The 25,838-nt window shown below is 46.9% G+C and overlaps 1 protein-coding gene and 5 long non-coding RNA genes across 11 annotated transcripts in view; 3 read left to right on the forward strand and 3 right to left on the reverse strand.

The window, feature by feature from the left end:
• LOC144336809 (uncharacterized) overlaps window positions 1-2,413 on the forward strand; it is a 17,337-nt gene extending 14,924 nt beyond the window's left edge. Inside the window, exon 3 of the long non-coding RNA XR_013409127.1 lies at window positions 1,450-2,413. This is a non-coding gene — a long non-coding RNA (uncharacterized LOC144336809). The remainder of the gene's footprint in view (window positions 1-1,449) is intronic.
• The window catches only part of LOC144336812 (uncharacterized), a 27,905-nt gene extending 2,799 nt beyond the window's left edge, over window positions 1-25,106 (reverse strand). Inside the window, exon 1 of the long non-coding RNA XR_013409131.1 lies at window positions 24,959-25,106. This is a non-coding gene — a long non-coding RNA (uncharacterized LOC144336812). The remainder of the gene's footprint in view (window positions 1-24,958) is intronic.
• Window positions 1-25,838, forward strand: part of LOC144336816 (uncharacterized) — a 177,521-nt gene that overhangs the window by 89,909 nt on the left and 61,774 nt on the right. The window lies entirely within an intron of this gene.
• BRD4 (bromodomain containing 4) overlaps window positions 1-25,838 on the reverse strand; it is a 99,903-nt gene that overhangs the window by 68,160 nt on the left and 5,905 nt on the right. Inside the window, exon 1 of one of the 6 annotated variants that reach the window (XM_077978096.1) lies at window positions 22,656-22,915. The exons of the other annotated variants lie outside the window; for them this stretch is intronic. The gene's annotated coding sequence lies outside the window, so the exon portion shown is untranslated. Of the gene's footprint in view, window positions 1-22,655; window positions 22,916-25,838 lie in introns of those variants that run through there. 6 annotated transcript variants of the gene reach the window in all.
• LOC144336813 (uncharacterized) lies at window positions 5,279-7,491 on the reverse strand. Its single transcript, XR_013409132.1, has 2 exons — window positions 7,023-7,491; window positions 5,279-5,910 (listed from the first exon to the last, which is right to left on the reverse strand). It is a non-coding gene; the product is annotated as an uncharacterized LOC144336813 (long non-coding RNA).
• Window positions 9,355-12,744, forward strand: LOC144336811 (uncharacterized). Its single transcript, XR_013409129.1, has 2 exons — window positions 9,355-9,917; window positions 10,211-12,744. It is a non-coding gene; the product is annotated as an uncharacterized LOC144336811 (long non-coding RNA).

Below are 25,838 nucleotides of genomic sequence, written 5' to 3' on the forward strand. Positions count from 1 at the left end.
CGGGAGGCTGAGGCAGGAGAATGGCATGAACCCGGGAGGCAGAGGTTGCAATGAGCCAAGACCGTGCCACTGCACTCCAGCCTGGGCGACAGAAGAGACACTCCGTCTAAAAAAAAAAAAAAAAAAGTTTCTGAGTCTCACGCCTATGGTTCCAGCACATCAGGAGGCTGAGGCAGGATCATTTGAGGTCAGGAGTTTGAGAACAGCCTGGCCAACATGGTAAAACGCCATCCCCACTAAAAATAAAAAATTAGCCGGGCATGGTGGCGCAGGCCTGTAATTCCAGCTACTTGAGAATCGCTTGAACCCAGCAGGCAGAGGTTGCAGTGAGCCGAAATTGAGCCACTGTCCTCTAGTCTGGGAGACAGAGTGGGACTTGATCTCCAAAAAAAAAAAAAAAAAGGGAATTTTATTGCATACAAACTTAAGAGAATAAACAAACCACATGCAGCACCCCACCCCACCCCTGACCCCCTTCAGACCTGGTACAGAGACCCCCAGGACTGAGAGATGTTGCTTTGCAGGGAAGGCAGACAGACCTGCAAGTGCACCAGGCAAGGATAGCCCGGTCTGAACTCCAAGCTTCCATGCTAACCTGGGGGACTCCAAGTAACAGACGCTGTCAGTCTTCTGTTTCCTGTCTGTAAAACTGAGCAGCTCACCCAGGCACGGTGGCTCACCAGGTCAAGAGATCGAGACCAGACTGGCCAACATGGCAAAACCCTGTCTCTACTAAAAATGGAAAATTAGCCAGGCATCGTGGCACACACCTGTAATCCCAGCTACTTAGGGGGCTGAGGCAGGAGAATTGCTTGAGCCCAGGAGGCGGAGGTTGCATTGAGCTGAGATCGTGCCACTGCACTCCAGCCTGGACAACCGAGCAAGACTCCGCCTCAGAAGGAAAAAAAAACAGGATTAAAAAGTGCTTTTCTGAAAGGAGGGCTCTAGTTAAGGTAAACTATGGGTTCTGTGACTTGTGCTTTACACTTAAGAGAACAAAGCAGCAAGACCAACAATCTTAAAGGAGTAATACAGAGTCCACGTGGGGTACACTACCCCTGCATTCACATCTACTGGAGAAAAGAAGCTGTTCCCAGCTCAGAGTAGGGGAAAGTTAATACACAGCTATTCAAGGGTGTTTTTGTTTTTTTTTGTTTTTTTTTTTGAGCGGAGTTTCGCTCTTTTGCCTGGGCTGGAGTGCAGTGGCCAGATCTCAGCTCACTGCAAGCTCTGCCTCCCGGGTTCACGCGATTCTCCTGCCTCAGCCTCCCGAGTAGCTGGGACTACAGGCGCCTGACATCACGCCTGGCTAGTTTTTTGTATTTAGTAGAGACGGGGTTTCACAGTGTTAGCCAGGAGGGTCTCGATCTCCTGACCTCGTGATCCGCCCATCTCAGCCTCCCAAAGTGCTGGGATTACAGGCTTGTGCCACCGCGCCCGGCCTTCAAGGGTGTTTAATGTACAGACAGTTAATCTTGAGAAATCTAAATTGTGTGGCTAGTACAAAGCTACTGTTTAAAATATTTTTCATACTAATACTTCCTGGAGGACCTTCCTTGGCCCCATGTTTAAATTTTGATTAAATGTCAAACTAGTAAAACTATTTGTCTATGCATGGATGGGGAGGGGGAGAAGACGCCTAGGCGACACAGTGCCAGATTCAAAACTTCCTTGTAGCTCTGACAGTAAACACTTTCAGATTCAGAGGGGAAAAGTAGCCTTAAACAGGGCAATTCAGCCCATCTATTGAGATCATCTTATTAAAATGAGTAACTGTCATTACAATAAAATACAATACAACAATACAATAAAACACAACAAAGCCACGAAGGAAAAAGGCTGCCCAGCATTCTAGCACCTATTTGCACAATTAGCCCACAGAGTTCCTTACAAACAACATTCCCCTTATACACTCTATGTTCTGTTTTTGATGGGGCACTGTATACAGAACCTACCCGCCACCCTTAACTGTGATGCGATAACCAGAGCTCACAAAACCACTTCCCAACTGTTTCTGTCAGGATGTTTCCAGTTTTTGAAGTATCAACATTACAGGGTTGAGAAGGACCAGCAAACATTTGACAGCTAATTATTACAAAGTCCCTGATCAAGATGCCAGCAAGAACATTCACCACAACAGACTCCAGGCAGAATGCTTGGAGTGATGCCCTCTGAGACCCAAAGCACTTGCTCTCACATACGACCACCAAGGTAGGATGAAAGAGCTCAGGGTACAAAGAAATATCCACTCATCCGTCATCACTACCTCCTCTCCAGAGGTAAACCCAAAGTCCCTCTGATCGCTGACTTTTTTACACTTACCACATAATCCCGACCCACTCTATTCTGTCCCAAGTCATTCACAGAAGGCATACGGTGGTTACACAAATGCTGACGACCACCAGGTCCCCCCGATCTCCAGCCGTCTGTTTGTTTGCCCACAGGAACACACATTGTGTGCCTGGAAATAACTAAACAAGCTTTTCTGCCCAAGAAGGCTGAGCTCACTCAGTGCCTCGAGGATCCCCACCATGGTTACAAGTGCTGGCCTAACTAAACTGTACCTGGAATCAGCTTTGTGACTGTGCGGGGGTGGGGGGGCGGGGGGAATGAAACAGTTAAAACACATTCTTATGGTTTCGTTTCTATAATAAATGCATCACATATCACATGAAAACAGCTCTAGGACTGACTGAGCACCTGCCCGCTATACATTTTCCAGGCTGCCAGTGCCCTGCCAGGGGATGTGCTGAGCAGCCAAACCCAGCCTGGCCATGATGCCTGTAGTAATTTGGCAGGCAATGTACGAGCAGCAACTTTCTCAGTTAAGTGCCAACTTTCCCTGAGTGTCCACATGCTTAGGGAACAAGGTTGGACTTAAACCAACAAGCAATTACTGAATGCTTACTGAGACATGGGGCTCAACGTGTCTGTATGCTGTATTCCGACCTCACAAAAACCTTGCACATGGCAGGGATTAGTGTCTCAGTTTTGCAGCCAAGGAAGCTGATGCTAGAAAAAAAAATCAGTAATTCATCTAAGGTCACACCTGACTCCTCACCTTATACCTCCCCAAAATCATTTCCTGATGGATCAAGGGCCTAAATTGGAAAGGCAAAATCGTACAACTTTCAGAAGAAAATACAGAATATATTTCACTTCAGGATAGTGTTCTTCTCACCAACCGTAAAACAAAGATTCATAAATTCACCTACATTAAAACTAAGACCTTTTTTTTTTTGAGACAGAGTTTCGCTCTTGTTGCCCAGGCTGGAGTGCAATAGCGCCATCTTGGTTCACCGCAACCTCCCCTCCTGGGTTCAACCGACTCTCCCGCCTCAGCCTCCTGGGTTGCTGGGATTACGGGCAGGAGCCACCACGCCCGGCTAATTTTGTATTTTTAGTAGGGACAGGGTTTCTCCATCTTGGTCAGGCTGGTCTTACCTCCTGACCTCAGGTGATCCACGTGCCTTGGCCACCCAAAGTGCTGGGATTATAAGCATGAGCCACAGCACCCAGCCTGAAATGTTACTTCTTAATAAGACTTGAAAGGTGAAACTGATTCACGGGCTGCAGAATGGATGTTTTAGCATGCATGAAAACATTCATCTCCTTGTACATCTCAGTCAGAGGTCTTAGGTGACAAGGTGCATTATCAATGAGCTACAATATTTTGAAAAATATCTTCTACTAAGCAGTAGCTCTCAACAGTGGGCTTAAAATATTCTGTATTTTATATTCTGTATTTTAAATGATGCTGTAAACAGATGTGCTGTCACCCAGACTTTGTTTTTCCCTTTACAGAGCACAGGCAGAGTAGATTTAGCATAATTTAGATTCAGCATAATTTTTAAGGTCCTTGGATATTCAGAATGGCGAACGAGTAGTAGCTTCAACTTAAAGTCATCAGCTGCAGTAGCCCCTAACGAGAGGCAGCCTGTCCTTTGAAACCAAGTATTGATTTTTCTCTAGCTATAAAAGCCTAGATGGCATTTTCTTCCAATAGACTATTTTGTCTACACTAAAATGTTTACTGTAGCCACCTTTATCAATTATCTTAGCTAGATCTGGATAAGTTGCTACAATTTTTCCATCAGCACTTGCTGCTTCACCTTGCACTTTTATGTTTTGGAGATGGCTTCGTTCCTTAAACCTCATGAACTAACCTCTGCTGGTTTCAAACTTTTCTTCTGCAGCTTTCTGACCTCTCTCAGCCTCCAAATAATTGAATAGAGTTATTATGGCCTTACTAGATTAGACTTTGGCTTAAGGGAATATTGCAGCTGGCTTGATCTATCCAGACCACTACAACTTTCTCCATATCAGCAATAAGGCTGTTTCACTTTCTTATCACTTGGGCATTCACTGGAGTTGCACTTTTAATTTCCTTCAAGAACTCCTTTGCATTCACAATCTGGCTATCTGGCTTAAGCAGCCTAGCTTTTGGCCTATTTCAGCTTTCAAAATATGTTATTGGCCTTTTATCACTGTTAAAGAAAGGGTATTGCTCTGTCATCCAGGCTGGAGTGCAAGTGGCATGATCACAGCTCACTGCAGCCTCAACCTCCTAGGCTCAAGCAATCCTCCCATCTTAGCCTCCCAAGTAGCTGGGACCACAGGCGTGTGCCACCATACGTGGCTACTTTTTCCACTTTTTTGTAAAGACGGGGCCTCACTATGTTGCCCAGACTGGTCTCAAACTCCTGTCCTCAAGCGATCCTCCCAAATAAGCCTGCCAATATGCTAGGATTACAGGCATGAACCCCATACCTGGCCATTTTTAGCTTCTGACTTGGTGTAAGAGACGTGAGACTCTTCCTTTCATGTGAACACTTTAAAGGCTATTATAGGGATATTAATTGGCCTAACTTCAAGACAGCTGTGTCTCAAGGAATAGAGAGTTCTGAGGAGAGGAAAAGAGATAGGAAATAGCCAGTAGCTGGGGCAATCAGAACACAAACATTTACAGATTAAGTTCACCTTCTTATATGGATATGGTTTGTGGTTCCCCAAAGCTATGATAATGACACCCAAAATCATTGATCACAAATCATAACAGATATAATAGTCTGACACACTGGTCACATTACCAAAATGTGACACAGACATGAAGTGAGCACACGCTGTTGGAAAAATGGCACTGATAAAGACTTGTTCAATGCAGGGTTACCACAAATCCTCAATTTGTAAATTAAGAAAACTGCAATTATCTGCAAAGCACAATAAAACGAGGTATACCTATACATGCAACAAAGACAGAACTAGTAAACTCAAAATTCAGGATGGGCAAGGAAATGAAGTAGGGAAAGGAACACACACAGGAAGCAGAGGCAACTGAACTGATCAGGCCAAGTCTCCTCAAGCTGAGTGACACAAATCACAAATCAGAATCACTCAAAATTGAAGGGCTAACCAAACCACTGCACCGCCCATCACCTACAGCATGTTCAGTGAAGTAAGAGCACTGCAGGGTGAGTAGGAGCAATTCCCTCTGCTGTGCTTGACCCTCATCAGTAACAAGCAGAGCTAACCCTGACAGGTGGATGGAGTGCTTCTGCTACCCAATCTCACTGACAGGGAAACAGGCTCAAAGATTAAGCAACCTGTTCCAGATCACTGCCAATGTCTCCAAATTCCAGTGGGTGAATGTCCATTTTGAGCTACAGTACCACTAGTCACAATGGTACTAACCTGTGCGCCTGCTTAGGTAGTATATTCCATTTTCAGCAAGTTCTAATTGTCCATATAAAACACACCAGAGGTACAGAGATCTTTAAGCACAAAATGCAACACCGAGTCTATCTCATGTCCTTTCCAGGACAAGACAATGCCAAAAACGGAAACGAGTCTGGGCGCGGAAGTGAGCACCTGTAGTCCCAACTACTTGAGAGGCTGAGGAGGCAGGATCGCCTGAGCCCAGGAGTTCTGGGCTACACTGCATGGTGCCAATCAGGTGGCTGCATTAAGTCTGGCATCAGTGTGGTGACCTCGCGGGAGTGGGGACTACCAGATTGCCTAAGAAGGGGTGAACCAGCCCAGGTCAGCCAGATGCGGTGGCACACACCTGTAATCCCAGCATTTTGGGAAGCCCTGGCGGGCAGATCGCTTGAGGCCGGGAGTTCGACACGAGCCTAGCCAACAAGGCAAAACCCCATCTCTCTTAAAATATAAGCATTAACTGGGCATAGTGGCAGGCATCTGTAATCCCAGCTACTCAGGAGGCTGAGGCACGAGAACTGCTTGAACCCGGGAGACAGAGAGGTTGCAGTGAGCCAAGACTGTGCCACTGCACTCCAGCCTGGGCAAGAGAGTGAGTGAGACTCTGTCTCAAAAAAAAAAAAAAAAAAAAAAAGAAGGGCGAGGGTTGGGCGGTGAAGAAAAAAAAAGAAAGTGGGCAGGTCAAAACTCCCACGCCTATCAGTAGTGGGGTCATGCATGTGAATTGCCACTGTACTCCAGCCTGGGCAACACAGTGGAGACCTTGTCTCTTAAAAGGGCAGGTTGGCTGGGCGCAGTGGCTCACGCCTATAATCCCAACACTTTGGGAGGCTGAGGTGGACAGATCACAAGATCAGGAGACCATCTTGGTCAACATGGTGAGACCCCACCTTGACTAAAAATACAAAAATTGCCGGGAGTGGTGGCGCATGCCTGTAATCCCAGCTACTCGGGAGGCTGAGGCAGGAGAATTGCTTGAATCCAGGAGGCGGGGGCTGCAGTGAGCCGAGATCATGCCACTGCACTCCAGCCTGGCAACAGAGCTAAACTCCATCTCAAAAAAAAAAAAAAAAAAAAAAAAAAGCTGGATGTGGTGGCTCATGCCTGTAGTCCCAGTACTTTGAGAGGCCGAGACGGGCGGATCACGAGGTCAGGAGATCAAGACCATCCTGGCTAACATGGTGAAACCCCGTCTCTACTAAAAATACAAAAAATTAGCTTGGCGTGGTGGTGGGCGCCTGTAGTCCCAGCTACTTGGGAGGCTGAGGCAAGAGAATGGTATGAACCCGGGAGGCGGAGGTTACAATGAGCCGAGATTGTGCCACTGAGGTTAGGCCCGACATAGTGGCTCACGTCTATACTGTCAACACTTTGGGAGGCCGAGGTGGGCGGACTGCTTGAGCCCTTTGAGACCAGCCTGGGAAACACAGTGCATCCCCGTCCCTACAAAAATTAGCTGGGTGTGGCTGGATGCAGTAGCTCACGCCTGTAATCCCAGCACTTTGGGAGGCTAAGGTGGGCAGATCACAATGTCAGGAGTTCGAGACCAGACTGGCCAATGTGGTGAAACCCTGTCTCTACTAAAAATACAGAAATTAGCTGGGCACGATGGCGTGCGCCTGTAGTCCCAGCTACTCAGGAGGATGAGGCAGAAGAATCGCTTGAACCCAGGAGGCGGAGGTTGCAGTGAGCCAAGATTGCGCCACTGCACTCCGACCTGGACGACAGAGCGAGATTCTACCTCAAAAAAAAAAAAAAAAAAAAAAAAATCTGGGAGGCTGAGGCGGGTGGATCACGAGGTTAGGGGATTGAGACCATCCTGGCTAACACGGCAAAACCTCGTCCGTCTCTACTAAAAATACAAAAAGTAGCCGGGTGTGGTGGTGGGCGCCTGTAGTCCTAGCTACTGGGAAGGCTGAGGCAGGAGAATGGTGTGAACCCGGAAGGCAGAGCTTGCAGTGAGCCGAGATCACGCCACTGCACTCCAGACTGGGCAACAGAGCGAGATTCCATCTCAAAAAAAAAAAAAAACAAAAAAAAAAAACAAGAAGTATAAGCTGTGACACTGGAGGAAGAAAATAAAAATTTATAAGAAAAAAGAAAATGATGATAGAAAATTTTTAAAAGGGGGCAAAAAGCATTAGCTGAAACTCCTTAAACTTTAAACCTCTGAGCCAGGTGCGCTGGCTCACGCCTGTAATCCCAGCACTTTGGGAGGCCAAGGCAGACGGATCACAAGGTCAGGAGTTTGAGACCAGCCTTGCCCAGCATGGTGAAATCCCGTCTCTAATAAAAATACAAAAAATTAGCCGGGTGTGGTGGCGCACGCCCGTTGTCCCAGCTACTTGGGAGCCTGAGGCAAGAGAATTGCTTCAACCTGGCAGGTGAAGGTTGCAGTGAGCCAAGACTGCACCACTGCACTCCAGCCTGGGAGACAGAGTGAGACTCCACCTCAAAAATAATAATAAAATAAAATAAAAAACTTTAGGGCCGAGCACAGTGGCTCACACCTGTAATTCCAGCACTGTGGGAGGCCGAGGTGGGTGGATCAAGAGGTCAGGAGATCGAGACCATCCTGGCTAACACGGTAAACTCCATCTCTACTAAAAATACAAAAAATTAGCCAGGCGTGGTGGTGAGCACCTGTAATCCCAGCTACTCGGGAGGCTGAGGCAGGAGAACGGCACGAACCTGGGAGGCGGAGCCTGCAGTGAGCAGAGATTGTGCCACTGCATTCCAGCCTGGGTGACAGAGCAAGACTCCATCTCAAAAAAAACCCAAAAAACTTTAAATCTCTGGTAGGTTTAAAAGGGATCTGTGCTATCATGTGAAAGACAAACAACAATTGTTGGCAAGGATGCGGAGAAACGATGTCCAGCATATGTCCAGCAATGTAAAATGGGGCAGCCACTTTGTAAAACAGTCTGGCAGTTCCTCAAAAGGTTAAACATAGGTAATGAATGTCCCAGAAATTCCTCCCCTACGCATATGCCAAGAGAAAGGAAAACATTTCTACATAAAAAGTGTGTGTGGGCACTCACAGAGGTATTATTCATAAGAGCCAAAAACTAGAAACCAAAATATCCATGAACTGATGAACGGATAGTGTCATTTCTAAGGATACAACCAGATTTTCTGAAATTGGGGGTAGGGGAGGGGAATCAAACATGCTTCCTTCTGGAGGAGCAAACTGTGTAGTGTGGCCATCAATTCTGAGGCTCCATGCTGCCCTTCCAAGGACTAAGGGACCGTACCCAAGAATCACTGTGCCAGAGTGAAGGACAAAGCAATCAAGTCATCCAGGCAAAAGTCACAGAACACTGAGTGCGGAGAGAGGCAGAGCTTGCCAATCTGGCTTCACCAGGGGCTCCTCTCACTTCTCTGTCTCCTCAAGAGTTGGTAAGCACCCTCACACACATAACATTCCAAAACCTAAGCTTTTCTGGTTACATTCTGAAGCAATGCACAGAGAAATGTTAAGAAATGTTGATTCTGTGAGCCTTTTCAAGGTGACATCAAGACAGAAACTACTTGCTGTGGAAATTATTGTACAAAATGGGTTGGAGTGAGAAGCCCACTGATAGGATGAGTCCCTGGGAACTGATGAAAGGGTGAGATCCAATCCAGTTTTAAACCATCTCTTCTTTCTTTTCTTTTTATTTTTGGAAAGAGCGTCTCACTCTGTTGCCCAGGTTGAACTGCAATGGCGTGATCTCAGCTCACTGCAACCTCCGCCTCCTGGGGAGCTGGAACTACAGGCGCATGCCTCCATGTCCGGCTGATTTCTGGATTTTGTTTTTTTTTTTTTTTTGAGATAGAGTCTCACTCTGTTGCCGAGGCTGGAGTGCATTGGCACCATCTCGGCTCACTGCAACCTCCGCCTCCTGGGTTCAGGCCATTCTCCTGCCTCAGCCACTTCAGCAGCTGGGACTACAGGTGCCCGCCACCATGCTTGGCTAATTTCTTCTGAGTCGAGACGGGGTTTCACCATGTTAGCCAGGATGGTCTCGATCTCCTGACCTCGTGATCCACCCACCTCAGCCTCCCAAAGTGCTGGGATTAAAGGCGTGAGCCACCCCACTAGGCCGTTTTTTATATTTTTTCTGAGACAGGGTTTCACCATACTGGCCAGGATGGTCTCGAACTCCTGACCTCAGGTGATCCACCTGCCTCGGCCTCCCAAAGTGCTAGGATTACAGGCATGAGCCACTGCGCCCCACCTTAAATAGTACTTTAGGCTGTCCTGAAAGACACCTGGCTGCGCCACTGTTTGAACCATCTCCCATCTCTCATACCTTTGTGTCTGTTCTTCACAGATGCCCAATATGCATCCCCAAAATCAGTTTCCGTGTGGAGGCAGGATACGGGGAATTAAAAACCCCCCAGCAGGCTTCCACATCCACGTTCTTAGTTCTAATATGTGTTCAACAAGTAAGCAAGACAGCCGGGAGCAGGGGCTCATGCCTGTAATCCCAGCACTATGGAGGCCCAGGCAGATGGATCCCTTGAGGCCAGGAGTTTGAGACCAGCCTGGCTAACATGGTGAAACCCTGTTTGTATTAAAAACACAAAAATTAGCCAGGCATGGTGGCAAGGGGCCTGTAGTCCCAGCTACTTGAGAGGCTGAGGCACAAGAATAGCTTGAGCACAGGAGGTGGAGGTTGCAGGGAGTCGAGATCGTGCCACTGCACTCCAGCCTGGGCAACAGAGTGAAACTCCCTGTCAAAAAAAAAAAAAGTAGGCAGGTGGATATTTGCACACTCATGTTCACTGCTGCATTCTTCACAACAGCCAAGAGGTGGAAGCAACCCAACTGTCCATCAACAAAAGAGTGGAATTCTGACATGCTACAACACAGCATTTGTTGCTGGAGAACATTATGCTTAGTGAAATAAGCAAATCACGAAAGACAAATTCTAAATACTGTCTGATTTGGCCAGGCGCGGTGGCTCATGCCTGTAATCCTAGTACTTTTGGGAAGCAGAGGTGGGTGGATCACCTGAGATCAGGAGTTCAAGACCAGCCTGGCCAACGTGGTAAAACTCCATCTCTACTAAAAATACATTAAAAAAAAAAAAATTAGCCAGGCATGGTGGCGGGTGCTGTAATCCCAGCTACCTGAGAGGCCGAGGCAGGAGAATCACTTGAACCCGGGAGGCAGATATTGCAGTAAGCCAAGATCACGCCATTGCACTCAAGGCTGGGCAACAAGAACGAAATTCCATCTCAAAACAAAACAAAAGAAAACAAAAAACAAATACTGTCTGATTATGCTTATATGAAGTGACTATGGTAGTCAAACTTATAGAAACAGAAAGCAGAAGACTGGCTGTCACAGGCTGGGGGGAGGAAGGAAAGGGAAGTGATTTGAAGGATACAGTGTCAGCTTTGCAAGATGAAAACTTTCTAGTGATCTGCACAACAATATGCATATAGTTTACACTGTAAAATGGTTAGGATGTTGCATTTTATGTTTTGAATACACAGGTATTTGCATGCAGAGGCAAATGGGTTCCGCCCATATTCCTCAATACTAACGTGGGAGAATGCCCTCACAGGGCTGGGTCAAATGAAATGCTACACAAAGCAAGTGTTAATAAACACCCACTACTAATAAAAACAAACGTTGGCCAGGCGCGGTAGCTGGTTGCTCCCATTTGTAATCCCTGCAGTTTGAGAGGCCAAGACAGGCACATTGCTTCAACTCAGGAGTTCGAGACCAGCCTAGACAACATGGTGAGACCCCATCTCTACTAAAAATACAAAAAAGGGGCCAGGGGCGGTGGCTCATACCTGTAATCCCAGCACTCTGGGAGGCCGAGGCAGGCGGATCACCTGATGTCAGGAGTTCAAGACCAGCCTGGCCATGGTGAAAACCCGTCTCTACTAAAAATACAAAAAATTAGCTGGGCGTGGTGGTGCGCGCCTATAATGCCAGCTACTCAGAAGGCTGAGGCAGGAGAATCGCTTGAACCCGGGAGGCGGAGGTTGCAGTGAGCCGAGATCATGCCATTGCGCTCCAGCCTGGGCAACGAAAGTGAAAATCCGTCAGAAACAACAAAACCAAAACAAACAAACAAAAGGCTGTGCACAGTGGCTCACACCTGTAATCCCAGAAATTTGGGAGGCTAAGGCAGGTGGATCACCTGAGGTCAGGAGTTCTAGACCAGCCTGGCCAACATGAGGAAACCCCCGTCTCTCCAAAAAATACAAAATCAGCCGGGTGTGGGGGCGCATGCCTGCAATTCTAGCTACTCCGGAGGCTGAGGCAAGAGAATCGCTTAGAACCCAGGAGGCGCAAGTTGCAGTGAGCCGAGATCACACCATTGCACTCCAGCCTGGGTGACAGAGTGAGACTCACAAAACAAAACAAAAATGTAGGGCGTAGCTACTCAGGAGACTGAGGTGAGAGGATAGCTTGAGCCCGGAGGATGCAGGCTGCAGTGAGCCAAGACTGTGCCACTATGCACTCCAGCCTGGATGACAGAGACCCTGTCTCCAAAAAAAAATTGTGAATGGTGGCTGGGCACGGTGGCTCACGCCTGTAATCCCAGCACTCTGGGAGGCCGAGGCAGGCAGATCACGAGGTCAGGAGCTCGAGACCATCCCGACTAACACGGTAAAAGCCCGACTTCTCTACTCAAAATACAAAAAATTAGCTGGGCATGGTGGCAGGCACCTGTAGTCCCAGCACTCGGGAGGCTGACGCAGGAGAATGGCGTGAACCCGGGAGGCGGAGCTTGCAGTGAGCCAAGATCGCACCACTGCATTCCAGCCTGGGCAACAGAGCGAGACTCCACCTCCCAAAAAAAAAAAGTCAGACACAGTAGCTCATGACTGTAATCCCAGCACTTTGGGAGGCCAAGGCGGGCAGATCACGAGGTCAGGAGATGGAGACCACCCTAGCTAACACGGTGAAACGCCATCTCTACTAAAAATACAAAAAATTAGCTGGGTGTGGTGGCGGGCGCCTGTACTCCCAGCTACTCGGGAGGCTGAGGTGGGAGAATGGCGTGAACCTGGGAGGCGGAGCTTGCAGTGAACCGAGATCACGCCACTGCACTCCAGCCTGGGTGACAGAGCGAGACTCTGTCTCAAAAAAAAAAAAAAGTGTGAATGTCATGAATTAGTAATAACTATTTAATATATTAATATTTATATTTAATAATCTGTAATCATAGACTAAAAGCCAAGCAGGCTGCATCATTTGCCCCACAGTCTCCTAGCACATGAACTCAGCAGGCAGGAGGATGGGTGTCATCCACCTTGCTTACCGCTGACCTCCAGCACCTAGACTAGGGACCTCCAGTCCCTAGCACTCAACACAAGTAACTGCTCAATAACCAGAAACATCAAGTGCTTACCAGAAAAACCCCATGATGAGTGAGAGGGAGGAGTACACATGCCAAATTTAAGAACCTCTGCCTCAGGAACTCAGGGGCCATCCTGCCTGAAACATCGATAGGGGATATTTTCAAGTCATCTCAACCACTGGTTTACTCACTCCAGGTGGACCCACCACTGGCACCTTCTAGTACCACAGCTCAGCACTTCCCATTTTCCACACACAAACATAATGTGCCAAAATGTGCCAGTCCTTCTCCTAAAACCCTGCTCACAACATGGGGGACATGGGGATGTGGAGGCATAGAATGAATGAAATGAAAGATGTCAGATAAAGCAAATTCCAAAGAGAAGTGGGGAATTTTCTAGGCTCCAAGAACAGAGGGCAAAACTAGAAAACATGATACTTACCTAGGTCACTGGAGTTCACTCTAGGATACATTGTTTTGGAAAGAAATGCCCTTCACCATTCCCGAGATTAAAGCAAATTCACTAATCTGTGTTCTTACTACACATGGGCCTGGCTTTCTCAAGTCTGGGACCCTGCTGGGACTCCATTTCCAACATCCTATTGGGAGGAGACCTCACACCCATCCTCCTGGCGATACCCAACACCCCCAAATCTGGTCTAGAGCCACCCTTGCATTCCAGGTTTGCACATCCAACTGCTTCAATGACAGCATCCATGAGGATATCCTACAAGCTCCACATGGTCAAGGAGCTAAAGAGACCCCATTTTCTCTAAAACCTGTCAAAACAGGTTGATAACAGCACTACTGAGTGTTCCAAGCCCCCATCAAATGCCCAACTTACCACAGGGGACAGTGGCTACCAGGCTGGATAACCCAGCTGCAGAACATTCCCAACACTGCAGAAAGTCCTCCTGGACGGCACTGCTTTGGAAATTGGGTAGTAGTACACTGTAAAATAAATAAGGTCCAAACCAGACCTCGGAAGATGGAGGGAATGGGGTTTGGGGGATGTCTGGAAGAAGAATCAAATGAACTGAATGAGGCAACAGTGAGTCACAGAACCCAGGAGCTCAGGGTGCCACACAACAGGAGTGTAGATCTTATCCTATACGCAATGCAGTTTCAGGGTAGCATAATCATGTTGCAGTCATCTATTCTATTTTGATCGTGTACTTTTCAACTGGCTTACTAGTAGCACTGTGCGTGGAGTTTAATCACTTCTACCATTTTCTCTGGACTGGGTTTTTTTTTTCCCCCTCACAGGTGTTCAGAGCCAATTTCCTACTGAATGAGATCATATGTCATTTTACAAAGTCAAAGAAAAGATGTAAAAGTAAAATCCTTCAGGGCACACCTGTTAAATCAATCACCACTTTTCTAGCACAGGGGTATTAGGATCTTTGTGCAACAATCTCCACCACTGGAGACATTAGGATCTCTGAAACCCCTGCCTCACTCACTGTCATGTCTGCAGTATATACAGCACACACACGGGAAACTCCTCCGTTCACCATCAAATGCACATGCAGAACGCAGAATAGTGTCTGATTACCGAGTACATCCAGCACATACATTGGACATGGATGTTGACTGAGTCCCATTTGGTGTGTCTGAGGCAGGCAGGAAATTCCCTTGGAAACAGAATCCTTAAGGGGATGGGGGGTGGGGAAGCACCCATGAGCTAAAACTCAATTCTACCCTACAGTAAGCAGCACTTCAAGGGCCAGGCATGGTGACTCACGCCTGTAATCCCAGCATGTTGGGAGGACCAGGCATGTGAATCAGTTGAGATCAGAAGTTAAAGACCAGCCTGAAAACATGGTGAAGCCTCATCTCTACTAAAAATACCCCCCCCCCCCCCAAAAAAAAACCCAGTTGGGCGTGGTAGCAGGCGCCTGTAGTCCCAGCTACTTGGGAGGCTGAGGCATGAGAATCACTTGAACCCGGGAGGTGGAGGCTGCAGTCAGCTGAAATCACACCACTGCACTCTAGCCTGGGTGACTCTGTCTCAAAAAAAAAGCATCTCAAGACTGAGCAGCTCACCATAATCCTGAAAGATCATCCAGTTCACACCACAATTTTAACGAGCCTGGGGCACCTGGACTAAAGACACCCTCCATTTTACTGACTTCTCCCCAATCCTCCCACTTCCGTACTCACAGACTTGCGCTGAGTAGCAAAAGAAAAAATGGAAGTGAAGGCCGGGCGTGGTGGCTTACACCTGTAATCCCAGCACTTTGGGAGGCCGAGGCAGGTGGATCCCCAGAGGTCAGGAGTTAAGAGACCAGCCTGGCTAACATAGTAAAACCCTGTCTCTAATAAAAAATAGAGAAAAATCAGCCAGGCATGGTGGCGCATGCCTTTAATCCCAGCAACTCAGGAGGCCGAGGCAGGAGAATCACTTGAACCTGGGAGACGGAGGTTGCAGTGAGCTGAGACGACACCGTTCCATTCCAGCCTGGGCAATAAGAACCAAACTCCATCTCGAAACAAAAAGAGAGGAAAAAGAAAAAATGGAAGTGAAACTAAATCAAGGCAACTTGGTTCTCTAGCGGAAACTTTTTCAAGATGAAGTTAAATTCCACTCTTGTGAATGTCTTCATGAGAAACTCCTCAGGAGGGGAGCACTGTTTTTACTGACCAGATGTCTGGGTGAAAAGGAGACCTGTTCAGTCAGCGTTCTGCATCCCTCTTCTGACCATCCCCTCACCCTGCTGAGCATCTCCAAGGGACAGGTAGTTGCTTTCAGACCCGTTCAGGTCTCTGTCTAAACCTCTGCTGTCCTCACTGAAGAACCAGACTGAACGCTAGCCCCCTTCCTATGCTCCCAGTTGGAAGGTCTCTTCCCTCTCACGCTGCCTTGCCTGGACGTCTTGGAGAGCACTTCTGAGCTGTACCCTGTGCTCACTGCACATCATCCAAACCATCTGAGTTCATTGAGAACAAAGCTGAATATGGTGGATTCCCACAGCTTGTGCCACAGCAGTCAGGAGCTAGCAGGCTCTGGAGACAAGTGCTCCCAACTACTTACCAGCTCTGTGACCCTGCAACCCTGCCCAAGCGACAGCTCTCCAAGCATCAGCTTCCTCATTTGCAAAACGGGATGATACTAGTGCCCAGTGTATATGGTTGTTTTCTGAGGACTTAAGGAATGCATAGAGTCTTAGAAATATTCGCTAAGACAGAACAATCAGCACCAGTGACCTCAAGCTCAGGGTCTGGGGAGAGCAATGTGGCAGTGAAGTGACCAGGTCTGCAGCTCCCTACATCACCATGGTTGACACAGAAACTGGACTGATGGATGTTTGGCTCCACCACTTCAGAATAGGCATGCAGTAAGTAACAGAAAAAAATTAAGGAAGATGTCAAGCATTCAGTCAGAAAATGTAGTTTTTATACTTTACAGGGAAGCCTATTCATAGACAGCTATTTGCTACAAACCCTGAACTTTTCAGAGTCAACAAAGATAAGGACTGCTTTAAGGTGAACAATGGGAGTGGGGGGGCGGCAGGGGGTGGTGGTGGTGGTGTTCAGAAGGTCAGGGGAAAGAGACACAGGCCAGAAAGGGTAACCAGCTCTCACGAGTGCAAAGGACATCAGTTACCAGAGCAGACAGGCCCAAAGACTGAAGATAGGCAAGCTGCAGGCAGCATGCTATGAAACTCAAAAGGGCCCAATAGAGAGACTGCTCCAACACTGGAAATTTAAAACTGCATTCCTGGGATTACAGATAGGTGAGCTATTATTTTGAAATAGACGAACATGAAGGTGGTATTATTTCCAGGCAGCTAATCTGTCAGCTCAATGGTTTCCTACTGTCAAAAGGAAAACAAATGAAAAGTCTCATATACACACAACTCTAATACTTGGCAGCTTTTTATAACTGAAAAGTGCTTCAGAGCCAAGTAATTTTTAATGAAGATTACAAATGAAAACAACCTACACAGAGATAGCACCACCTTTCACAGAACTCTTTCACATACATGATCTTATTTCTCTTAATTACAGAATAGAAAGAGGAAATTGCTTAAGTTACAAAAATCAGGCCTGTACAGTAAGACTGCAATCCAACTGAGCAGAGAAATGGGATTAATAAAAGCCAAGACCAATGGTAAATGAATGAGAGAAAACATCCATTGGCACATACAAGTTTAATCTTCAAACTATAGAAATTATTTAGGGAGGGGTGAAAGAGTCTGTAATAGGTGCTATTCTTAGAAGTAATAAGAGTTCTTTTCCATCCTCTGACTCAACTCTGCCCCAATTACAGAAGTATGAATTATTCAAGTTTATGGTATTGTATTTCCTATTCCTTCCACCAGACAGGGATGTGAGGAAAAAGAGAGAGGCACTGTGTACACTGCTTGCTGTAGCATGCCGATATCCGTAAACATAAGCATGTCATGGTGAAGAATGGTACTTTCCCACAGGCTTTCTGCCTCAATCTGCAGGTTCAAGTGCATACATAAGCAAATGTCCCACAGCAGAGGGCACACATTAAGCCACGTAAGGGACTACAGCATAAATCTCGTAAGCCTACCCACATCCAACACCACCACATAAATAATCAGGCTGGCTAGAAACCATTCAGTTACCTTCTGCAGCAAAGGCTCCATAACAGCAGCAAATCATGGAGACAGTTTATAAACAGCAACAGCTTCAGTGAAGAGCCCTAGTACCAAGACCCTCATCTGTGGCCTCTGCAACAGACCCAATTCTGGTACATTCTCAAATTCCTTATCCCCAGGAAAGAGCACAAGCTGACAAAGTTGGGGGCACAGGAGCCCTGGGAAGGTTCACACCACTGTTGACATGTTACCTGACAACTCTGTGAAACCTCTGGAGGATTTTTACAAGGACAAACTAAAATGGGTGATCCACCCTGTTTCCAAGTTGTAAATGTCTACAAAAGAAAGATAATGTGAAAACCAGCCTGGCACAGTGGCTCACCCGTGTAATCCCAGCACTCTGGGAAGCAAAGAAGGCAGGAGGCTCGCTCAAGTCCAGGAATTCAAGACCAGCCTGGGCAACATAGGGTGACCTTGTCTCTACAAAAAAAAAAAAAAAAAAAAAAAAAGGCTGGGAGCGGTGGTGCCTCACACCCGTAATCTCAGCACTCTGGGAGGCCAAAGTGGGCAGATCACTTGAGCCCAGGAGTTGGAGCCTGGGCAACATGGCGAAACCCCGTCTCCACAAAAATACAAAAAATTAGCTGGGCATGGTGGCTCACACCTGTAGTCCCAGCTACCTGGAAGGCTGATGCTGCAGTGAGCAACTGCACTCCAGCGTGGATGACAGAGTGACACCTTGTCTCAAAAAGTAAAACTAAGCTAGGCATGGTGACACACATCTGTAGTCACAGCTACTCAGGAGGCTGAGGTGGGAGGATCACTTAAGCCTGGGAGGTCAAAGCTGCAGTGAGCCAAGATCAAGCCACTGCACTCCAGCCTGGGCAACAGAGCAAGACCCTGTCTTAAAAAATAAAAATGAAAAGTATTCAAAACCATCAAGAGGCAGGGTGAGGTGGCTCATGCCTGTAATCCCAGCACTTTGAGAGGCCGAGGCAGATGAACTGCTTAAGCCCAGGATTCCAGACCAGCCTGCCTGAGCAACATGGCAAAACCCTGTCTCTACAAAAAAATACCAAAATTAGCTGGGTGTGGTGGCCCACGCCTGTAGCTCCAGCTACTCAGGAGGCTGAGGTGGGAGGATTACCTGAGTATGGGGAGGCTGAGACTAGTTAGCCGTGATCATGCCACTCCACTCCAGCCTGGGCAACAAAGTGAGACTATCTCCAAAACAAACAAAAAAACCCAAAAAAGCCATCAATAGCCTTTTAACCAACATTGTAATAAATTTTTCTTCCTCAGAGTAAAATCAGGAAATTAATTCTGGTACCTGGTCTTTAGAGTTCAATGTTTATGCCTATGTGCATTTTTGTGGAGAGAGGATCCAAAGCATTTGTAGCATACTCAAGGAGACCTCCAGCCTCCTCTTAAGGAGTGATGATCTAGAGAGAAGCAGGGCCAGTCCCATTCTCAGCCACTAGACTCAATTATTTTGAGCCTCCTAAAGGACCGAATATTTCCAACAGTAAGAACTGTAGGAAAACAATTATTACAGTAGAACTTAACACTTGTTTTTGATTATGGAAATCTGAGAAGGCTTTTTGTAATGCTTAAGGAATGCCAAGCAGCAGACTACAAGAACCTGAGTGCGGAAACAGCTTAGTAAATAGCAAAATTACAACTGTAGCTTTTGCAGGCATGGAAGATAGATGACTCCAGTCTCCTGAAGTAACAAGTTACTCATAAAAATATACCATATAAATTATATGTTACCATATAAATAACAAGTTGTTATTTATATAACTTGTTATTTATATGGGAGAGAGACCTAATATGCAAATACAATTTCAATCTTGTAAGCATTTATTGAAACTTTATATCTACCTGGTCTCTTATCCAAGATTTTCCTGAACACTTCCTCAACTGTCTAAGCTGGTCTCACTCCTGTGCTCCCTTCAGGGCTGTTTTCCCGCCAAACTGCATCCTTCAGCCTACCCAAGTGACTCCTGAGACTTGGCATGACTTCTCCCAGAGCTCCTTCTATGCCTGACACAGGTAAGATAAACAGTGTATTTCATCTTCTATGAAAATATTTGGGATACATACATCCTTAACTATCTTCAGTCTACCCTTTGTGAGTAACTCAGTTCCGAACTATTTTCCACTAATTCTGGTTTACAAACTAGTATGCCAACCAAAATTTCTTGCTTCAAGTTCGGGAGTACATTTTACTTTCAGTATAGGACTGTGGACCAGGCATGGTGGCTCATGCCTGTAATCTCAACACTTTGGGAGGCCAAGGCGGATGGATCACCTGAGGTCAGGAGTTTGAGACCAGCCTGGCCAACGGGGTGAAACCCTGCCTCTACTAAAAATACAAAAACTAGCCGAGCATGGTGGCACATGCTTGTAATCCCAGCTACTCGGGACGCTGAGACAGGAGAATCGCTTGACCCAGGAGGTGGAGGAAGGGAGAGGGAAGGGGAGGGAAGGGGAGGGAAGGGGAGGGGAGGGGAGGGGAGGGGAGGGAGGCAGAAAAGATAGACTCTGTCCCATAGCATCCCATCTAGCATGCCTCATATCAACAAGCAAGATGCTGCTGGAGCAACTACTTGGGTTAACGGAGTGGAGGGCAGAGACCAGCTACAGGCGCCATGCTTGAGGCAAGCCAGTTAAGCATTCCCATTCTGCACATGGTCAGAGATGGGCAATGACCCAACCTAGAATCCACTGCCATCAGAGAGCACTACTGGGGAAGACTCACTCTTGACCTTGAGGTCAGAACATTAGTGATAGAGAACAAGTTCTGAAGTCATTGTGAAGCCCCTAGATTCAACTGCTTCTAAGCCTCCTGTTGCATCAGGCAACAAATCCCCTTTTGCTTCAGCTAACTTTGTTATTTATACCAGAGAGAGACCTAACTAATACAACCATTTCCTAACAGTCAACTGAATAAAGTTAGGAGAACAACATCTGAGAATAATTGACAAGTAGCTTACCACACATGCACACAAATGACACTCTACATACTTCTTGTTTCACCTGTGGCAAACTACTAGACCTTCACCACTCCATGCTTCTTCAACTTCCCTCACATCACCCCCTATAAAGTTCCTAAAATACAGTGGGTACAGGGAAGAAAAGAAACTACAGATCCACGCATTTCACCTGCTACTAGAAAGCGTATCCAGAACAGTCATCATTGGGCAAATGAAGAAACTGATTGCAAAATGGCGCGCGCACACACACACACACACACACACACACACACACAAAAATCAAGGTACTCACAACTGCCATCAAGTAGCATGGAAATCAATGTAATTCACACTCCTCTGACATGACCCCCCCCAGAAAGAAACACATTTTATCATGTACACAACACCTAAGATCAAAGCAAAGGTTTTATGAAATATCTTTGAAAATTGGGACACCCTCTGACATTTCCCTTTTCTCCCCTATACACCAACTGCAACCCACTAGATTTGTTTCATGACCCATAGGTTTAAAAACACACAACGAAGGCTGGGCGCGGTGGCTCACGCCTGTAATCCCAGCACTTTGGGAGGCCAAGGCGGGCAGATCACAAGGTCAGGAGATTGAGACTATCCTGGCTAACACAGCGAAACCCCGTCTCTACTAAAAAATACAAAACAAAGGCCAGGCAGGGTGGCTCACGCCTGTAATCCCGGCACTTTGGGAGGCTGAGGTGGGTGGAGACCATCTTGGCTAACACGGTGAAACCCCATCTCTACTAAAAATAAAAAAATTAGCTGGGCGTGGTGGCAGGCGCCTGTAGTCCCAGCTACTTTGGAGGCTGAGGCAGGAGAATGGCGTGAATCCGGGAGGCGGAGCTTGCAGTGAGCGGAGATCGCGCCACTGTACTCCAGCCTGGGCAACAGAGTGAGACTCCATCTCAAAAACAAAACAAAACAACAACAACAACAACAAAAATTAGCCAGGCGTGGTGGTGGGTGCCTGTAGTCTCCGCTACTTGGGAGGCTGAGGCAGGAGAATGGCATGGACCACGGAGGCAGAGCTCGCAGTGAGCTGAAATCGCACCACTGCACTCCAGCCTGGGCAATGGAGTGGTCTCAAAAACAAACAAACAAACATACACACAAAGAATTATTTTCTTCCAATTAATTGGGAGGCTAAGGCAGGAGGATCACTTCAACCCAGAAGTTCAAGTCCAGCCTGAGCAACACAGCAAGACCCCATCTCTTAAAAAAAAAAAAAAAAAAGAACCGCTTTCTCTTAAAATCCAGATTCTGGTCAATTTTCTCTGGAACCCAAACCTATCTGCCCTACTTTATATACGAAAAACTGAGGCTAGAGTGGATAGGCAACGGGTCCAAGGACACAGACAGATGTTCCCTGCTGACTGCCCCAGCAGCCCAGTATGGCCCAGACTGGCACCCACCACTGGGCTGGCAGGTTCCACCTCCATGTAGTTTTTTTGTTTCAACTCTCATGATAATGATCTGCTCCCACAAAATGTATGTTTCCTCGAACAGTACGTAAAATTTTCAAGTATGAAGTCCCCAAATTTTTCTCACCCTCTTCCCTTTTCTTTACACAAAACAAAACCTCAAAGGCTAATTCACCCATAGACGTGTATATGTTACTGCCTGAGAAAGAACAACTGGTGACATTAGCAACACACAAGGACATGAGAATTACTAATTCACGTTTCTGAAAATTGTGTAATACCAAGCCCAACACCACTCCCCTGGTGCTGGTTGACAGTGTACCAGTGTCTCTTGACATAAGAGCAGCTAGGAACAAATAAAGAGTTTCAGCCTTGAGTGGGGACCAAGACAAGGAAAGGAAGGTGACCACACACACTAAGTAGGAAGGGCCTGGACAGCATTTCTCACACTTTTTCAGGCAGAGAGCAAAACCAGCACTCCTTAGCCTCCATCTTTCTCGAGAGTCCCAGGCATCTTTATACAATTAGACATGAGGCCCAGGTCAGAACCCACATGGTCCCACTTTTGTCATTGTGCAGGCACACTGATCCCATTTTACAGAAGAGAAAACTGTGGCTTACACGGAGATGATGTTAACTCCCCTGAGGTCAAGGCCAGAAGGGGGCGGGGCTGGGACTGCACCCGACAGCGAACTCCATGGTGTTCTCTCTCCTTTCCCGCTCTGGTACACAGCTCCACCCAAACCCAATCAACGCTGTCTGCCACAGCCCAAGGTCCCAGAAACTTCCAGCTGGGCAGAACAGGCTAACACATGCCTGGGGCAGCGGGGGTGGGGAGGCGGAGGAGGGAGGGCGGGAAGGAATCACACAACAGTCTACACCTAGGATAAATGAAAAATAGAACAAATGTCAAATTTATTCACATTCTCTTAATTTGAAGTTAATGCTTAGATTATGTGACCAACTTCTAAAGAAATCTTTCAATTGCATTTTACACAAACAAAAGGCAACAACTTTTGTGGAACTGGATCCCAATGACTCCTAGTAAGTAACTGGAATTAACTACTTCTTCTGGCCAAAAGGCCCAAAGTCCATGAGCAGTAGCCAGGCTCCCAGTCAGGACCTCCACACATCCAGCTGCCAGGATTACTCTACCAAACTTTTCAGGGAGACCTCACATCTTCCTGGGGACCAGAATTCTTTCACCAAGCCCACATGCCAATATAATTAGAATCAGGGCCAATGGAGGCCAGAAAGATAAAAATGTTCCTGTGTTCTGGAAAAACTTTGGCCCCCCAGTGCCTTCTGGCTCTCTGACCATGTCTTTGTGTTCAGATAACCAGGTTTTCATAAGATAGGTAAGTTACGTTTTAGGCTTGAGGATACACTGAGCCAGCTTCCCCTGCTGGATCATTTCCCCAAACTCTGCAGCAAACATCCCAGGGTGGATGCCCCCAAAGCTGCTGCACCTCCACTAATCCCATTATCACTGTTCTTAATCTCATTAAAAGATAAAAACAAACACAATCCCGCTTTCAAGCACCTCTTCCACTGGTCTCCACTCAGAGCTCACTTGGAAGAGGTGGCACCTCTAGAAGGCACCTGGTAGGCCGTAGTATCACCCAGTACCATGCCCTGGATCAGCTGGTGCCCTCCTGGCTGTCAGCAGCTCTACTCTGACCCCTGGCTTCCTCTTCCCACTTCTATTCTTCACCTTGGGCAAGGACAGCAGTAGCTAACCTTGAGAGGGCACAGCACTGCTGCCAAGACCTGTGCTGTGTGCCCTCTGAGGCACTGTCTCACTTTACTCTCATCTGAAAGATGGGCCAGTGAAGCTCTGGGAAGGCTGAGTGACAGACTGAATGTCACACAGCAGGTAACAGGGCCAAGTGTCTAACCGAGGCCTGAATGTGCCGTACTGGTGTTATCAGTTTTTGGAGCAAGGCAGCAAAAATGAGATAGGACTGGAAGCCAAGAGGCTAATCAAGCCTCCAAGGTCACCCTCCCTAGAGCATTCCAGTAAGACTGGACTGGGCTCATACTGCTGGGTCAGGAGACTTGATTTCAGGAAACAAAGTCCAACTCTGGGCAGGAGAGGGTAGAAAAGTCAAAGAGCAAGAGTTTAGAGACACTTCTTCTCACCACATTAAAAAAGACACATTTTGTTTTCATACATCATAATTTATGGGAAAAAACAATGTTTAAAATCTCACCCCTATAAACAAGACACTGTCAAGCTCTGATTGGAGAAACGGAAATACATGCAACCTTTCCAGAAAATAAGTTAAATCAAGTTTTCAAAAATATACACTCCCCAATTCAAAGATAAAACACAGAAAAAAATACAGACGCGGCGGCAATCCCAGCACTTTGGGAGGCTGAGGCGGGTGGATCACCTGAGGTCGGGAGTTCCGGACCAGCCTGACCAACACGGAGAAACCCTGTCTCTACTAAAAATACAAAATCAGCTGGGCATGCAGGTGCATGTCTATAATCCTAGCTACTAGGGAGGCTGAGGTAGGAGAATTACTTGAACGCGGGAGGTGGAGGCTGCAGTAAGCCGAGATCGCGCCACTGCACCCCAGCCTGGGCAACAGAGCAAGACCTCGTTTCAAAAAAAAAAAAAAAAAGAAAACTTGGAAATCATATCCAAATGTCCAAAAATAGCAGAATTAAATTATGCTATTCATATGATAGCTAAGCACCCAGTTAAAATGGAACATTTTGGAAATGTTCACAATGTAGTATTAAAAAAAAAAAAAAAAAAAAGCCGGGCGCCGTGGCTCACGCCTGTGATCTCAACACTTTGGGAGGCCGAGGTGGGCGGATCACGAGGTCAGGAGATCCAGACCATCCTGGCTAACATGGTGTAACCCCATCTCTACTAAAAATACAGAAAAGAAGCCAGGCGTGGTGGTGGGCGCCTGTAGTCCAGCTATTTGGGAGGCTGAGGCAGGAGAATGGCATGAACCTGGGAGGCGGAGCTTGCAGTGAGCCAAGATCACCCCACTGCACTCCAGCCTGGGCAACAAAGCAACACTCCATCTTTTTAAAAAAAAAAAAAAAAAAAAAGGCTGGGCGCTGTGGCTCATGCCTGTTATCCTAATCCCAGCACTTTGGGAGGCCCAGATAGGCAGATCACTTGAGGCCAGGAGTTCGAGACCAGTGTGGCCAACACAGCAAAACCCCGTCTCTACTAAAACTACAAGAAATTATCCAGGTGTGGTGGAATGGGGAGCCTGCAGTCCTAGCTACTTGGGAGGCTGAGGCATGAGAATGGCTTGAACCAGGGAGGCAGAGGTTGCAGTGAGCCAATCTCTGCACGGGTGATAGAGTGAAGACTCCAGCATGGATGACAGAGCAAAAGTCTGTCTCTAAATAAATAAATAAAAATTAAAAACAAAGAACTTCACTACAACCCAGTTGTGTTACTCAGATACAGACAAATAAGTGGAAGGAAAGAAAATGGGATTAAGAGATCATTTTCAACCATCATTTTAACATCCTATATTTTCCAAATTCCTTAAAATGACCACGCGCTATTTTGTTTAAAGAAAAAAAAGGCTTACAATCTCGTTTTCAAATGATGTGGACCAACCAATGTTGTTCCTCTTCAGGACAAGGACAACACCAGTACAGACGGCTGCTCTGCCCTCACCCTGACTCAGAACTCTCTTCCTCTACTTCTTCAGAGTGGACTACATCCCATGAATTACACTAAGACATGTGGACATGGTTTAATTGAGGTTGGTAGCTTGTTTAGACTGAAAACAAACTGCTTTAAAACATCACCCTTTACAATAA

This window comes from Macaca mulatta, chromosome 19, assembly GCF_049350105.2.
Source record: "Macaca mulatta isolate MMU2019108-1 chromosome 19, T2T-MMU8v2.0, whole genome shotgun sequence".
NCBI lineage: Eukaryota > Metazoa > Chordata > Mammalia > Primates > Cercopithecidae > Macaca > Macaca mulatta.